At 37.4% G+C, this 17446-nt stretch overlaps 3 non-coding genes across 3 annotated transcripts; all 3 read left to right on the top strand.

Moving 5' to 3' along the window:
- The first annotated feature begins 6311 nt into the window (after positions 1-6311).
- Positions 6312-6393, top strand: trnas-uga (transfer RNA serine (anticodon UGA)). Its single transcript has one exon. It is a non-coding gene; the product is annotated as a tRNA-Ser (tRNA).
- Positions 6394-6900: 507 nt separating this feature from the next.
- trnan-guu (transfer RNA asparagine (anticodon GUU)) lies at positions 6901-6974 on the top strand. Its single transcript has one exon. It is a non-coding gene; the product is annotated as a tRNA-Asn (tRNA).
- Positions 6975-13040: 6066 nt separating this feature from the next.
- trnav-aac (transfer RNA valine (anticodon AAC)) lies at positions 13041-13114 on the top strand. The gene has a single exon. It is a non-coding gene; the product is annotated as a tRNA-Val (tRNA).
- The last annotated feature ends 4332 nt before the right edge of the window (positions 13115-17446 follow it).

Below are 17446 nucleotides of genomic sequence, written 5' to 3'. Positions count from 1 at the left end.
TTAATGAAAACAAAAGTTGATGTGTATATGCATTAATCAAAAAAAAGTTGATGTGTATATGCATTTATTATAAAGAAAGTTGATGTGTGTATGCATAAAACTAACAGAAAGTTGATGTCATAATGAATTGTGATGATCAGATAATGAATAGTAATGATGACATAATGAATGTGCATATGCATAAATCAAAAAAGTTGATGTGTAAATACATTATTGAAAAAGAAAGTTGATGTGTATATGCAGAAATCTAAAAAAAACCTTGATGCGTGTATGCAGAAATCTAAAAGAAAGTTGATGTGTATATGCATTAATGAAAAATAAAGTTGATGTGTATATGCATTAATCTAAAAGAAAGTTGATGTTTATGTGCATTAATGAAAAAGAAAGTGTATGCGTACATGCATTACTCAAAACAAAAGTTGATGTGTATGCATTAATATAAAAGAAAGTTGATGTCATAATGAATTGTGATGATCACATAATTAATAGTGATGATCACATAATGAATGGTAATGATATAATGAAAAAGAAAGTTGATGCGTATATGCGTTAATCTAAAAGAAAGTTGATGTGTATATGCATTTATTAAAAACAAAGTTTATGTGTATGTGCATTAATCAAAAAAAAAGTTGATGTGTATATGCATTTATTATAAAGAAAGTTGATGTGTATATGCATTAATCAAAAAGAAAGTTGATGTGTATATGCATTAATCTATAAAAAAGGGTGATGTCATAATGAATTGTGATGATGACATAATAAATGTGTATATGCATTAATCAAAAAGAAATTTGATGTGTATGTGCATTTATTAAAAAGAAAGTTGATGTGTATATGCATTAATCTAAAAGAAAGTTGATGTGTATATATATTAATATAATAGAAAGTTGATGTGTATATGCATTAATCTAAAACGAAGTTGATGTCATAATGAACTGACGATGACATAATGAACGGTGATGATATAATGAAAAGAAAGTTGATTTGTATATGCATGAATCAAAAAGAAAGTTGATGTGTATATGTATTAATGAAAATGAAAGTTGATGTGTATATGCATAAATCAAAAAAAAAGTTGATGTTTATGTGCATTAATGAAAAAGAAAGTGTATGCGTACATGCATTACTCAAAACAAAAGTTGATGTGTATATGCATTAATATAAAAGAAAGTTGATGTCATAAGGAATTGTGATGATGACATAATGAATACTGATGATCACATAATGAATGGTAATGATATAATGAAAAAGAAAGTTAATGCGTATATGCGTTAATCTAAAAGAAAGTTGATGTGTATATTTATTAATGAAAATGACAGTTGATGTGTATATTCATTAATCTAAAAGAAAGTATGTGTATAAGCATTAATAAAAAATAAATTAATTGTGTATATGCATTAATCTATAAAAGGTGAAGTCATAATGAATAGTGATGATGACATAATGAATGGTGATGATAAATCAAAAAGAAAGTTGATGTGTATATGCATTAATTTCAAAGAAAGTTGATGTGTACATGCATAAATCTAAAAGAAAGTTGATGTGTATATGCATTAATTTCAAAGAAAGTTGATGTGTACATGCATAAATCTAAAAGAAAGTTGATGTGTATATGCATTAATCCAAAAGAAAGTTGATGTCATAATAAATTGTGATGATGAAATAATGAATAGTGATGATGACATAATGAATGGTGATGATAAATCAAAAAGAAAGTTGATGTGTGAATGCATTAATATCAAAGAAAGTTGATGTGTTTATGCATTAATCGAAAAGAAAGTTGATATGTACATGGATTTATTAAAAAGAAAGTTGATGTGAACATGCGTTAATCTAAAAGAAAGTTGATGTGTATATGCATAAATCAAAGGGAAAGTTGATGTTTATATACATAAATCTAAAAGAAAGTTTATTCATATCTGCATTAATATCAATGAAAGTTGATATGTATGATCTAAAAGAAAGTTGATGTCATAATGAATAGTGATGATGACATAATGAATGTGTACATGCATTAATGAAAAAGAAAGTTGATGTGTATATGCATTGATATAAAAGAAAGTTGATATGTATATGCAGAAACCGAGAGCTACAGAGGTTAGAACCCAGAATTTCTATTTCCGTCCAAGTAAATCATCTGAAAAATTAAAAAAAAGCACTACTGTAAGCATATTACATGGGCTATATACTAAAATAGTACCCTAGCCACATGTCTCAACTTAGAACAGAAAATATCCAGAAAAAAATGACTTATAAAATGGATTTTACATGAATGTATTTCTACAGATATGTCTGTGCATTTGTCTTATTTCTTATTTCTAAAAAAGTGCTAAATATAAAACTTCTGAAATACAAAAACACATCCACATCACTCACACATATACCTAAAAGAAGTACATACATAGATTTATAGGAATAAGTAATCATAATTTGATGAAATGGTGAAATGCCATAAGAAGGTCTTAGTTTTGCTTTGAAAGGGCTGGAGCCATCACAGGGATAGTTTTTTCTGGCCATGTTTGATATCAATCAACTCGTCTTCTTATTGGCTACACAGGAATGCCAGTTTTATGACCTCTTTCTCTAACTGGTGGGATATGCTGTCAGTTTTTCCCACGTGGGCCCAATGGGGACTGAGAGATTTCATTGGCTTAGCTTGGGAGTATCTTGAGAAATACTGAAGCTATTGGCTGAGAACAAAGTTCAGTGGAATCTGCAGAAGCTACAGAGTCTGGCGGTGTGCGGCGTGAGGTTGTAGCGCGCAGAGGGAAAAAGATACACACAATCAAAACCGAGAATTGATGCACTATCTAGATTTCTCTACGTCGAAACTTGGCCAGAAACTACAAGATTGTGAGGGGACCAGATAATTATGGATTACAAGGCTTGGATATTCTAATAGCTTGGAGTGTTGGCGATGTAGGAAAACAAAGTCTTTGGCGATCTTTCACCGCTGTGATTAAAGACACAAGGAGACAGGTAGGAAAGCACACTCGATTTAGACTCAAATCTTTCTGTCTTTTTTTACTTCAGAACATGATTATAACCGTTGTGAGTCACCTTATTGCTTTGTGTGTGGGCTGGATAGATTTATGAGACTTTAAGCTTTCAAATGATGTATGGCATGAGCGTGTTTATGACTGTTTAATGCTTACAATTTATGAAGGAAGTCAGCACTTCCAAAAAATGGCGAGGATACGTCCCGGTGCCGGGAGCTATACTCCCAACATGTTAAGTCCACACAGAAAGCATAAGATGACTTACAGCGGTTATAATCCTGTTATAAAATAAAGAAACGCAGAAAGAAAAATATTTGGATCAAAAGCATCATGGGATCAAAAGCATCAAAGGATCAAAAGCATCATGGGATCAAAAGCATCAAAGGATCAAAAGCATCATAGGATCTAAAGCATTATAGGATCAAAAGCATCATACGATCAAAAGCATCAAAGGATCAAAAGCATCATAGGATCAAAAACATCATAGGATCAAAAGCATCAAAAAAATCAAAAGCATCATAGGATTAAAAGCATCATAGGATCAAACGAATCAATGGATCAAAAGCATCAAAGGATCAAATGCATCATAGGATCCAAAGCATCATAGGATCCAAAAACATCATAGGATCAAAAGCTTCAAAAAATCAAAAGCATCATAGGATTAAAAGCATATTGGGATCAAAAGCATTAAAGGCATCATAGGATCAAAAGCATCAAAAGAACAAAAGCATCATAGGATCAAAAGCATCATAGGAATAACCTGTTCAGATGTGCAGCAGATCATTAGAAAGCTCAAAGTCTCATGATTCCATTAAGCCCACACACAAAGCATAAGATGACTTACAGCGGTTATAATCCTGTTATGAAATAAAGAAACACAGAAAGAAAAATATTGGGATCAAAAGCATCTTAGGATCAAAAGCATCATAGGATCAAAATCGTCATAGGATCTAAAGCATTATAGGATCAAAAGCATCATAGGGTCAAAAGCATCATAAAATCAAAAGCATCATAGGATCAAAAGCATCATAGGATCAAAAGCATTAAAGGATCAAAAGCATCATGGGATCAAAAGCATCATAGTATCAGAAGCATCAAAGGCTCAAAAGCATCATAGGATCAAAAGCATCATAGGATTAAAAGCATCAAAAGATCAAAAGCATCAAAGGTTTAAAGCATCATTGGATCAAAAGCATCATAGGATCAAAAGCATCAAAGGATCAAATGCATCATAGGATCAAAAGCATAATAGGATCAAAAACATCATAGGATCAAAAGCATCAAAAAATCAAAAGCATCATAGGATTAAAAGCATAAAAGGATCAAAAGCATCAAAGGATCAAATGCATCAAAGGATCAAATGCATCATAGGATCAAAAGCATCATAGGATCAAAAACATCATAGGATCAAAAGCATCAAAAAATCAAAAGCATCATAGGATTAAAAGCATCAAAGGATCAAAAGCATCAAAGGATCAAATATATCATAGGATCAAAAGGATCATAGGATCAAAACATCAAAAATCAAAAAATCAAAAGCATCAAAGGATTAAAAGCATCATAGGATTAAAAGCCTCAAAGGATCAAAAGCATAACACTAGCGATCGGGACCAAAAACTCAATATGAAGATGTTTACTGAGATAATAAATCAAGTGAGAAGTGGGTAATTTTTCCATAGACGTCTATAGAAACCAACCTCCTTTTGCATCCACGCGTGTTGCCCTCTGCAGGATTTCAGATAGAATGCAGGTTTAAATTACTTCCGCAGTTGCAGCACTTTGCCGAACCGGATGCTCTGTCCATTAATCTATATACAGTCTATGGTTGGAACAAAGTGCAACTTTGAAATAAGCCTTTGAGATACAAGAACAATTCAATTGGCATTAACAAAATAAGATCTAATCAACTCACTTTTCCTTTTAAGCACAGTACATTCACATTAAGTACTTGCTTCTCCTAGTGTTGAAGCTAAATCCTGCTCCATTCTCAGGGTTCAGTCAATTAGTAGTCAAAATTTCAGATGTTGATGTGTGAATCCTTTTTATTACATAAGATGTCCTGAGACAAATACAGAGTCAAGCTAACAGCTCTCCCCCAAATTTGTCTGGCTCTTTGGCTCTTGGACCCCTAGTCTTATCCACAAAGGGTGGGGTCCCCAGGTCACAGTGATGTGATGTGTTTGTGTGCTTATTTGTTATCTTTCAGTTGGAATGTGACTGAAAGTTTATGACCCTCAGTTTAGGAATTGCAGAGCAAAAGAACAGTGGACGTAAAAGTGGGACTGCAACCAGGGACAGGATGTGTTTCTAACATAATCAATTCTGCTTCTGACACGTTTGTAGAGCTGGGTTGTAACAAAATGTACCAGAACATCTTATATTATATAATGGGAAAATCCCATTTAACCAATGATTTTCATATTAATTATTCATAATAAGATCTCCAATGCCTCTCAGAGTATATGACTTCTGTATTTGTCATCTGTGTGTTTCTCCTTTATGGGAGACAACTGGGCTTGTTATGACTCCACACCATTTCCTTGAAGAATAGATGACGTGGAGCCTGACAGAAACAGTATTCTAAAGTGGTCACTCTGTAACTCTGTTCATTGTGAAAGCTGTTCTTGTCATCAAATTGTTTTCTCGAGAAAACAATTAAACCTTTTCACCGAATACCAAAACCTGTAATTCAGTTTTTAAATGTAAATGTGCTGTATTTATATAGCGCTTTTCCAGTCTTAACAACTGCTCAAAGCGCTTTTACATCTACAGGTAACATTCACCATTCACACACATTCATACACTGTGGCCGGGGCTGCCATACAAGGTGCCACCTGCTCATCAGATAAACATTCACGCACATTCACACTCCGATGCGCAGCACCGGGGGCAACTCGTGGTTCAGTGTCTTGCCCAAGGACACTTTGACAATGACTGCAGGGGCAGGGATCGAACCACCAACCTTCCAATTGGCAGGCAACCACTCTACCACTGAGCCACAGCCGCCCGTTTTTTCTTGTTATGTCTCGCCAATAAGTAATATACCATGTCTCAGAAAAACGGTATAAAAATTATAATATAGTAAATTAAACATGTCACGATATAGTAGGTTCTCAGTCATCCATGTCATAGTTAACTAGGGAAGTTTTCTCAACTGTCCTATGTCCAAATCCTATGGTGGGAATCAAGATCCACCACTGTCACGGTAAACACACGGTAGCAAAGTTTATGCAGTGTTTTTTAATTTTACTCGTGTTTTTTTCGTGAGTCAGTGTAAATATTAGTGCAAATCAGTATTACACTATATTTCAGGTTGTTGTGGCCGAGTGGTTAAGGCGATGGACTTGAAATCCATTGGGGTCTCCCCTCGCAGGTTCGAATCCTGCCAGCAACGAGAGGCGCTCTTTAATTGTGGTCACACATCTCATTATGACAAACGGCAGATGTGCCTTCATGGATAACACTATAATATCAAATAGTTACTGGAAGCCGCTGATGCATCTCTGAGCATTTATTTTCATTCTCAATGCACAGATGTGTTGCAGTTGATATGGCTTTGGTTCCCAGCCAGTAACTTTCTTTGAGTGACGTTACTTGCTTTATTCGTCAAGAAGTAACCAGAAAGGTTACTCTCCAAACCCGGTTTGATAAAACATTAGATCACTGTTATATCGCACAAATAAGGGAACATAACAATCAATCAAGCTGCCTCCATGAGGATCCCCAGACATAGACATGTTCCACCACCCGCAATTAAGCCTGTCTCCTCAGCTTCTAGACGCCGCTGCATCACCTCGCATCTGCGTTTGTGACAGTTTCTCACAGTTAGCAAAGCTCACATTAAGTAAATGCTTGTGGCTTAAAGATCAAGTTGTCGCTCATAAAACATCAGACAGGCGCAGTCTCTGTGGCGCAATAGGTCAGCGCAGTCGGCTGTTAACCGAAAGGACGGTGGTTCAAGTCCACCCAGGGACGTTTGTTGCTTAAATAACCTAGAGTGAGCCAACTCTGGGATTTATCCTTCTTCAGGAGACCATAGAGCAGCCCAAAGATAACCCAAGTGGCCTTATGTCTATCAGAAGATACAGTTCTGGAAACCATGTACATATTAATCTTTACAGTCATCAGAGATGGGAAGTAACGAAGTACAAATACTTCGTTAACAAAATAACAAAGTACAAACACTTCATTACTCTACTCAAGTAGATTTATCGGATATTTTTACTTTACTCTTTTATTTTTTTGGCGACTTTTTACTTTTACTCCTTACATTTTACCACAATATCGGTACTTTCTACTCCCTACATTTTACAAAATTGGCTTGTTACTTTAGTTTTGTGCTAAAGGTTGTCTATCAGGTGTGATTTGCAGTCCATGTTGGAGAATAGCGCGGACACGCGCCTCACACCACGAGCAGGCGCGCACGGCACACGGAGACAAAAGTGAGAGAAAGGAAAAAGAGACGAGCTGTCTGGAGGATAACCAGTTGAGATCGTGTGTGTCTTTGAGAACTGTAAGTCATATAACTGATGTTGTCAGTTCATGTAAGCCTGTTGTTGTGTTGGTCTGTAGTTCTGGTACATTTAAAAGTTAGCTTGTTTACGTTCTTCTACTGTTGGCTGGGTTACACCTGGCTGTTGATTCGATATAATAGCGATTGTTGAACGTCCTTGCTCATTGAGATAATGTAATTAGTAGTTGGTTTATTGTTATTATTTACTAGCATATATGATTCCTATACATTGTGTATGGTAGCCTTTACAATGTTGTTTATTTCATTTATTACCACACACACATTCATAGCAGAGCTGCCCCCCCCCCATGTTTATACTGATGATTGATTGTAATAAATCAACAGAGAGAAGTTGTCTCCATCTGTGTTTTAACAGACACACCTGGGCCGAAGTTGGAAACCAGAATCAGCTTTAAATCCAGTTCTAATCTAGTCCTCACTAAATTTCAAATAATTTCCCTGGAGTTACCATTACAAAATGAATCTAATTAAATTGGAACATACACAGACTTCTCACAAAATCACACTTGAATTCATATCTTGCTACTCGGTCAGAATCTTATTAACCTGGAGTCCCAGTCTCTGTCAATACAAATAGGCTATATGTTTATATATGTTTTAGGCCTATTGGCAGACAGCCATTTAAAATGTAGGCAATGGCATATAAAGAATAAAGAGTCTTTTCTCCATGTCCACTGTAGTTTCTCAGTGTGCTCTCTAGTAACTGTCTGGTCCAGGTAGCTTTGTCATTCATAAGGCTACTTTTACTTTTATATTTTAAGTATATTGCTAAGCCTGTACAGATGGAGGAGAGATGAAATGTGTCAGTAATATAGGAGATTTTGGCTGGAAGTATGGAGATACTAATATGCATTACTTAAAAGGAGAAAACTAAAAATATTCTATGGTCATGTAAGCATGTGTTTTCCAATAAAAAGATTGACTTGAGAATAATTACTTGGTCTATAAGTGATGCTCAGAGGCCGACATGGCCCTTCTATGTTCATGTTAGTATGTGTTTTCCAATCAAAATTGACTCGAGAATAATTAATTAGTCTATAAATGATGCTCAGAGGCCCCACATGGCCCTCACCTTGTTCGCAATGGGTCACCGCAGTTGGCTGTTAACCGAAAGGATGGTGGTTCAAGTCCACCCAGGGACGTTTTTGCTTAAATAACCTGAAGTGAGCCAACTCTAGGGTTTATCATTCTGCAGGTGAATATAGAGCAGCCCAAAGATAACCCAAGTGGCTTTATCTGAAGGTACAGTTCTGAAAACCATGTACTGTACATATTAATCTTTACGGTCATTGGTATGCAGGTCACTTGATGTAATACAAGCAAATACATAAGGCTAGAAAGAGACAAAAAGTGAGAGAAAAGAAAAAGAGACTAGCTGTCTAAAGGATAACCAGTTGAGATTGTGTGCGTCTTTGAGAACTGTAAGTCATATAACTGATGTTGTCAGTTCATTTAAACTAATGAGGAAGAATTTGAGATTACACATCTGTCACATAGTCAGTTAGTATTCTTAAATACCAAGTCTCTTGCTGTTCCTTGACTAGTTGGCCACCCCTGCTTTGCATCGCTCCAGGTATGTAGAAAAAAAATCTGTTATGCACCTTTGCATTGCGCTAATATGTCAAAATTTGGACCTGAATCCAACAATAACATTACTTGACACTCACATACATTGGTTTTCAGTTAAAAATGTTGGTTAGGGGTTTAGTTACTGCTTGAAAAAATGAAAAGAATTGTTATTGAGATGGAGGCAGATGAAGTGTTTATGACCCATCAGTGATGACAAAAGGATACATCCACTGTCGGGGTCTGATTTAAAGGAAATGGTACTCTTTAAAACGTTAAACTAATGAGGAAGAATTTGACAAATCAACCAAAAACTTGCTCTTTTAAATCTGTATCTGTCAAGTCCTGACCATTCCCTGACCGGGAACTGAACCGCGGCCACGGCGGTGAGGGCGCCAAATCCTAGCCATTAGACCATCAGGGAGTTACATCTATCAAATTTAATTTAACATATTGTTGTTATATATATTATTATATATACATATTATACATATATATATACATATTATATTGTTTTAGGCAAGAAATGGCGCATGGTTAGAGATTTAGAAGGCAGTGGTGCAAAATGCAAAACTGCCTGTTTCGATTTAATTACATGGTAATAATACAAAAACAGAGCTGTAGTGATTACTTGGAAATGCTTACGGTAGTTTCTGAAATAAAAACCATGAATCAGTGGTGGAAAATGCAAAACTACCTGTTTCTATTTTATTACGTAGTAATATTACAATGACAGAGGTGTAGTGATTACCTGGAAATGCTTCTGGTAGTTACTGTCAAACAACCATGAATCAGTGGTGGAAAATGCAAAACTGCCTGTTTCAATTTTATTACATGGTAATATTAGAATAACAGAGGTGCAGAGATTCGAGGTGCCGAGATTACCTGGAAATACTTACCATGAAATATGTCTTGTCCTTCACGTACGTAACGCTGTGCAATCTGACCAGCAGCTAAACACCTTCCACCATCAAGCACTGGCGACCGGGTTCCTTGTAACACGTTTATTTGAGTAACAAAGGGTGAAACTGGGAGAAAACACAATGACCAGTTACTTAGATAGTAATGAGTCACAGATCTTAAACAAAGATAATTGTAAAAACAATATAACTACACAACAGGCTAGCAAAAATGTAAGATGAAATAAAGAAACACGTAATGTATTGTTATACAGTGTACGTAGTATAACCTATGTTGGGTATCTAAATAAACTAAGATATACTTACATGTGGCATTACCCAAGATAAAATTGGCAAACTAGCTTACTGAAGTATACCGTCAGTTAGGGCTGAACAATATTGTGTTTTAGCATTGACATCGCGATGTGCGCATGCGCGAAAGTCACATTGCAGGACGTTACGATGTTGACGTTAATACTTTTTTGCTGCTTGATAGAAAAGTATCCTTTCACCGTTTCTCCTTTACATGATTATTACCATCCGACCGTTCCCCTTTAAGACAGGTAGCCATGTGGGCAACGTGCAGAGGTGGGTAGAGTAGCCAAAAATTTTACTCAAGTAAAAGTACTGTTACTTTAGAATAATATGACTCAAGTAAAAGTAGTCATCCAAATAATTACTTGAGTAAGAGTAAAAAAGTACTTGATGAAAAAACTACTCAAGTAGTGAGTAACTGTTGAGTAACCTCTGATTTATTTCTTAACACAAGCATCAATCAGACAGACAAAAATACAAAATAATCATATTTAGGCAAACTACTGTTCATCCAATCAATAAAATAAATTAAAATTAATTTATTAATTACAAAATAGCTTAAGTGAGAGACTTGTCACATTAAATTTGGATGGATACTGCATGTGCAAACCATACTGTATATAACCTAAAAGACAAAGATCCACCTCTCCACAGCAGAAACTAAAACCACCGCTACGTCTCCTCAGGTTGGATGTTGAGTTGTTGAACGCTCACATGTCCGTTTGTTTTGGTCGACACAGAAGACGCTGCATGATGTAGCTGCTGTTTCGCACTTTTCCTAAAAGGTAAACATGCTTTCACTATGAGGCCGGGGGGTTCCTCCACGTCTGTGTTGCCTTGGCGAAGGTTGATTCTTTGTTTTGCTACGACTGTAAGCTAACACGTCCCGCCCATAGATACATACAGTCTATGGTCCCGCCGCTGAGAACGAGTATGGTCACGTGACTGCACAACGCCGTTTGATTGGTGGAACACAGTCACGTGGTAGAGCCTTAAGCGGAAGACTCTCTCTCTGTCAAAATAAAACATTAAAATGAGACGTACGCTGGAGTAAAAAAAATGACGCGTAAAATACCAAAGAGGTAAAAAGAAAAGTAACGAGCTCCTTGTAGCCTGATGTAGCGGAGTGAGACAGTTTCTTCTTCACTAATCTACTCAAGTACAAGTAAAAGTATAGTGATTTAAAACTATTCCTAGAAGTACAATTTTTTCAAAAACTTACTCAAGTAAATGTAACGGAGTAAATGTAACACGTTACTACCCACCTCTGGTGCTATATAAATAAAATTGAATTAAATTAAATTACCTGAACCTCAACTTCCTAGCCTCATAGTTGATGTTTTACATTCTTGGATCCGTCTTAGGTTCCTGCTGTCTGCCTACGTTCCTGGATCCTGAAGTAGGTGATCATATCGTCACTGAAAACATATCTTTGATAGCAGGATCATTCTCAATCCTTTTGTAAAACCTTTGTCTTTCTTGGAGTATATCCACTATAATACATTCTTAAAAAATGTCATATCTTTTGCTATGGTTAGGCCTCGTATCCAAAAAACTCTGGCAGATGATACTAGTGTCGATGTAGCCTTGGGAAATAATTAGCAGCTGGTAGACAGATCTCCCCATCGGGAAATAAAACCCCAGTCTTCCGTGTGAGAGGCGGAGGCGACCATCCAAAGTTTCAGTAGTATTGTGGTTTTTGTGTTGGAACAAGTTGCACTGTTTGAAATAAGCTTTTGAGATACAAGAACGTCTTCACTTGGGACAGCAATTGACTCCCAACCCGATGGGAGAAATCCTGAGCTTTGAGATTTGGAGGGGGCTGACTTTGATTACGAATGCTTGACACTGGACTTCAATCTGCCCCAGTGGGTGCTGTAGATCACTGTTTGATGAAGCCCACAGAACAACATAATCTGGAAAGAGCAGAAGAGGAATTATAAGGTGCCCAGACTTGACACTCTCCCACCTTCTGCTGCGCCTTGTGAGGTGCTGTTCATGTCAGTAGATATGCTTTTTCCATCGCTTGACGATATTCCCATTTAGGGTCAGGAGTTCTCCTCCCATGCTGAACACAGCCTGAGCCAAGGCACGCTTTCCCCTCATGATTCACCCAGTGGAAGCTGTAGATCAATGCCTGATAAAGCCAAATGAACCACATAGTCTGCAAAGAGCAGAAATGGAATTCCAAGGTGGCTAGACTTGACACTCTCCCAACTCCTGTGGCACCTTGTGACGTTTTGTTCACGTCCAGGAGTTGTGCTCTTTCAATCGCTTGAAAATATTCCCATTTAGGATCAGGAGTTCTCCTTCCATGCTGAACACAGCTTGAGCCAAGGCCCACTTTCCCGAGTAGTCTCACGCGTTCGCCGGGACTTCCTCGAGGCCTTGCATTGGTTAGCTGGTAGAAAAATCACCCCGTCGGGGAACCAAACCCCGATTTTCCGCGTGACAGGCGGAGATACTGTCCATTATACTAACGAGGAATGCCTAAGCTTAATATTTGGCACATCAAGAAATAGGTGGCGCTATTCCAACATTCAGACCACAGTCAATGCATGTAGAAATATTTAGGTTTACTACATATTTGTTGTCATTCAAATCCATGACAAAGCATCTGTGACTGAATCTAGTTTAAAATCTCTATTTTGTAGCTTTTTGAACATTTGCAGTAAAATAAAAATGGTGCATTTTCCCACAAATATGCAAAATAAATGCATTTCATCAGTTTTGGTAGTGTAGTGGTTATCACGTTCGCCTAACACGCGAAAGGTCCCCTGTTCGAAACAGGGCGGAAAACACTTTCTTTGTTTGTATTGACTTCGCACAATCAAACTCTGCAAAGTTAAACTCTCCATAACCTTCACGGAAAAATCTCCCTGACGTGAAATCGTGGCCAGGCCTACCGAAGTTTCCCCAGTGCAGTAGTCATCACATTCAGAGATCAGGAATATCCTGTCGAAATTGATGCAGAAAAACTAGTCCACGCATTGGTTACTTCTAAGCTGGATTACTCCAGTTCTTATTATCAGGTTGCTTAAAAGAGTCCATAAAGATTCTTCAGCTGATCCAGAATGCTGCAGCACGTGTTCTGATAGGAACCAGGAAAAGAGATCACATCTCTCCTGGTTGGCTTCTCTGCATTGGCTTCCTGTAAAATCCAGAATAGAATTTAAAATCCTTCTTCTCACCTACAAAGCTCTTCATGTTCAAGCACGCAAGCAAGCTTGTGTTGGAACAGTTTCCTTGTCAGCTCTGCGTCCAGCAAAGAAGCACAGCGCCTTAGGCTAACTAAAAAGCTTACAGCACCAGGTATTCCCAGGCGGTCTCCCATCCAAGTACTAAGCCGGCCCAACCCCGCTTGGCTTCCGAGATCAGACGAGAGCGGGCGTTCAGGGGGGTTAGGGGTTAGGGTTAGGGGTTAGGTGTAGGGTTTTCGCATTGACAATGAAATGAAAAATCTCACTTCCAACAGACAGGAAATGGAACTTCCAGATTCCATATTCCAAAATAAATAATCAAAATGTGGAATTTTAAGATCAGTTCCGAGTGACCACTAGAGTTCAGCAAAACCTTAAAAATTGCCAAATTCCAGATTTTGATCTAAAATTACAGAAAATTATCACTACAGGCAATGTAACCCACAGTTGCAAATTTTAATAGAAATTACTCTAAATCCATATTTTCATATATTATCATCTTAAAATCTTAATTATTAACAGATATTTAATTAAGTGTTATTAACTTATTTTGTGTCATAAGTGTCAAAATTGACAAGATTTACCAAAGCGACCCGGCATTCAGCCAAAAAGGGTTCCTAAGTCTCTATTCCATTGTGTTCCCCAAATGGGCCCCGAGACGAGGGGCTAATGCTGGGAGGGGGCGAATATGCAATATATGAAGGGGCATTGTAGAGACGACAAGCGAAGCATAGTTTGAAGGGCTGGACAAGCTGAGCCTAGGCGTCTTTGAGCCGAAGCTTTAACCACTTCTCTGTCCAAATTTAGGGGGGAACGAATAATGATAATTTTAATCTCTTTAAACTCTTATAAAACACTGGAAAATATATGATTTTCTCGCCTAAATTTTTACCCCCTAAAAGGGCTGCAGTGTTTCCACATGCTTTGGCCCTCTGTGATGACCCTGAGGTCATTGTGAAGCTAACACTCTCAATTTGTGGTTTCTAGTGGCATTGTGACACTAGGCCTTACTGACACAGAGCTACACAGGTTAGAACACAGAATTGATTTTCCGTCCAAGTAAATCATCTTGAAAAATAATAAAAAGCACTACTGTATAGCATATTACAGGTGCTATACTAAAATAGTACCCTAGCCACATGTCTCAACTTAGAACAGAAAAAATCCAGAAGAAATTACTTATAAAATGGATTTTATATGAATGTATTTCTACAGATATGTCTGTGCGTTTGTCTCATTTCTTATTTCTAAAAAGCCAAAAAAGTGCTAAATACATAACTTCTGAAATACAAAAACACATCCACATCACTCACACACTGTCTGAAGAAGTAGATACATAGATTTATAGGAATAAGTAATCATAATTTGATGAAATGGTGAAATGCCATAAGACAGCGAGTATTTTGCAATGAAAGGGCTGGAGACCATCCCAGGGGAGTTAGTTTTTTTGGCCATGTTTGATATCATCAACTCGTCTTCCTATTGGCTACACAGGGAATGCCAGTTTTATTACCACTTTCTCTGACTGGTGGAAAATGCTGTCGTTTTTCCCACGTGGGGCCCAATGGTGACTGTGGGTTGATTGGCTACCTGGGAGTATCTTGAGAATACTGATGCTATTGGCTGAGAGAAAAAATCATTGGAAACTGCAACAACCCACAGATTCCGAAGGTGTGCCGAGTGGTGAGAAGTAGCGCGCACACGGAAAAGAAAAGATACACGCAATCAAAATCCAAAGACGAGAAATGATGCATGATCTAGATTTCTGAAAGTCGAAACTTGGCCAGAAACTACAAGATTGGAGGGGGACCAGATATATTATGGATTACAAGGCTTGGAGTATTCTAATAGCTTGGCTGTTTAGGCATGTAGGAAAACCAAGTATTTAGCGATCTTTCACCGCTGTGAGTATTAAAGACACGAGGAGACAGGTAGGGCACACCCACTCGATTAGACTCGAATCTTTCTGTCTTTCTTTACTTCAGAACATGATTATAACCGCTGTAAGTCCTTATTGCTTTGTGTGTGGGCTCGATGGAATCATGAGACTTTAAGCTTTCTAACGATGTATGACTTGAGCGTTTGTTTAGACGGTTTAATGCAAGATATAACGTCCTTTGATGGTGCGTTCCAATTTCGAACCACCAGTGGTACATTGAACACAAACAGGTTTTAAGGGCTGTATCTATTGAAGGGAAGCGCCGCCTGGGATTTGTCACAGATACCGTTGGAAAGCCCTCTAAGAGTTCTATCACGTACTTCACGTTGGGGGATCATAGGGGGTGGAGGGGGTGATCTTTCTTTCCCTCAGTCACATCATCAAAAAGAGAGATATTTTCAGAAACGCCTCGAGACGCTCTCAAACTAAGGTGACCAGATTTCTCAGACAAAATCCGGGGACATTTTCAGCTCAGAAGCGGATATTTAACCCCAAAACAGTAATGCTTTTACTTTTAGTAAAACTTAAAACGGGGACATAGACCTAGAGCTGTTCCCCCCCCCCCCAGGTCTGATCCTAGACTCCCCCCTGCTGCTACTTCATACTCCACTACACCTCAGAGGAATGATTCAAATATCAAGTCTAATATTTCAAGATAAAAAGTCCTAATATTTCAAGATTAAAAAGTCTTAATATTTCAAGAAAGAAAGTCCTAATATTTCAAGATAGAAAGTTACTATTTCAAGATAGAAAAGTCCTATATTTCAAGATAGAAAGTCCTAATTATTTCAAGATAGAAAGTCTCATGTTGTAATGTTACTGATTATCTGACAGCTTTTGCTTTACTGCTCAAGGCTTGTTTCTGCAGCTCCTTGAGAATCGATTACATAAATAAAACTATTGAGGACATATTTTCCTTTGACATTGATATTAAACGAGATCGCTGCAGGTTGGCAGAAACAAGCTACGTAAAAGGTAAATAGATAGGATAGTTGTCCAGCTTTATTACGTTCATAAAAAGTGCTCGTTTAGCTGCCTAACAGACTCAGATTAATATTCTAAGTGTCTGAAACATAATGGAAAGGAATTTCTAAGGACGGGGGGTACCCAGCTAACAATTTTTGGTTCCCGAACGTTCTGGGAACGTTCGTTTTTGGTTGGGGAACGTTCCCTGAAGGGTTGTTGGTTGTAGTTTGGTTGTCTGCTGGTTAATTGGAAGGTTTTCTTAACGTTCCGGAACGTTCGTTTTTGGTTACAGCGAACGTTCTCGGAACGTTCTCCTAACGTTCTCTAAAAGTTACAACCTTTAGAGAACGTTAGGAGAACGTTCCGAAAACGTTTGCAACTTTAGCGACGTTAGGAGAAAGTTCCCTTAACGTTGCACCTTTAGAGAACGTTAGGGGAAAGTTCCCTTAGCGGTTGCACCCTCAGCGAACGTTACGCAACGGTCTCTTAAAGTTAGGGGAACGTTCGCTGTAACCACAAACGAACGTTCCCAGAACGTAAGAAAACCTTCCAATTAACCAGCAGACAACCAAACTACAACCAAAACAAACCTTCAGGGAACGTTCCAGAACGTAAGAAAAGCTTATCCCGAACCTTTAAACAACACCATACTCTATGTGTGTATGTATGGACTGTAAATACACCACGTACATACATACAAAAGTTAAATTAGTAGGAAGGATAAATGAACAGGCAAACTTGATGCCATTCAAAACTTAATATTCAAACTGAAAAAAAATACAACAAACTAAGGAGGGAGTGTAAATGTTTAGTGCAAGATGCATAAAGATGTGTTTGTAAGTGTGTGCACAATAAGTCCTAAAAAAATATATTAATAAAAAAGTAAAAAAAGGGGGCTCCAGGGCTCAGTCCTTCTCAGCTGGCCTATAAGAAATAAACAAAAGTTAGACATGTAATATACTAAGAATGAACACATTACAAAATAATTTTTTTGATGAACTTTATATGAACATAACGCAGAAGAACTT

This window comes from Etheostoma spectabile, unplaced genomic scaffold (assembly GCF_008692095.1).
Source record: "Etheostoma spectabile isolate EspeVRDwgs_2016 unplaced genomic scaffold, UIUC_Espe_1.0 scaffold00003766, whole genome shotgun sequence".
NCBI classification, from domain to species: domain Eukaryota; kingdom Metazoa; phylum Chordata; class Actinopteri; order Perciformes; family Percidae; genus Etheostoma; species Etheostoma spectabile.
Note: the sequence above shows the minus strand (reverse complement) of the source record. Positions and strands in the feature narration are given on the sequence as shown.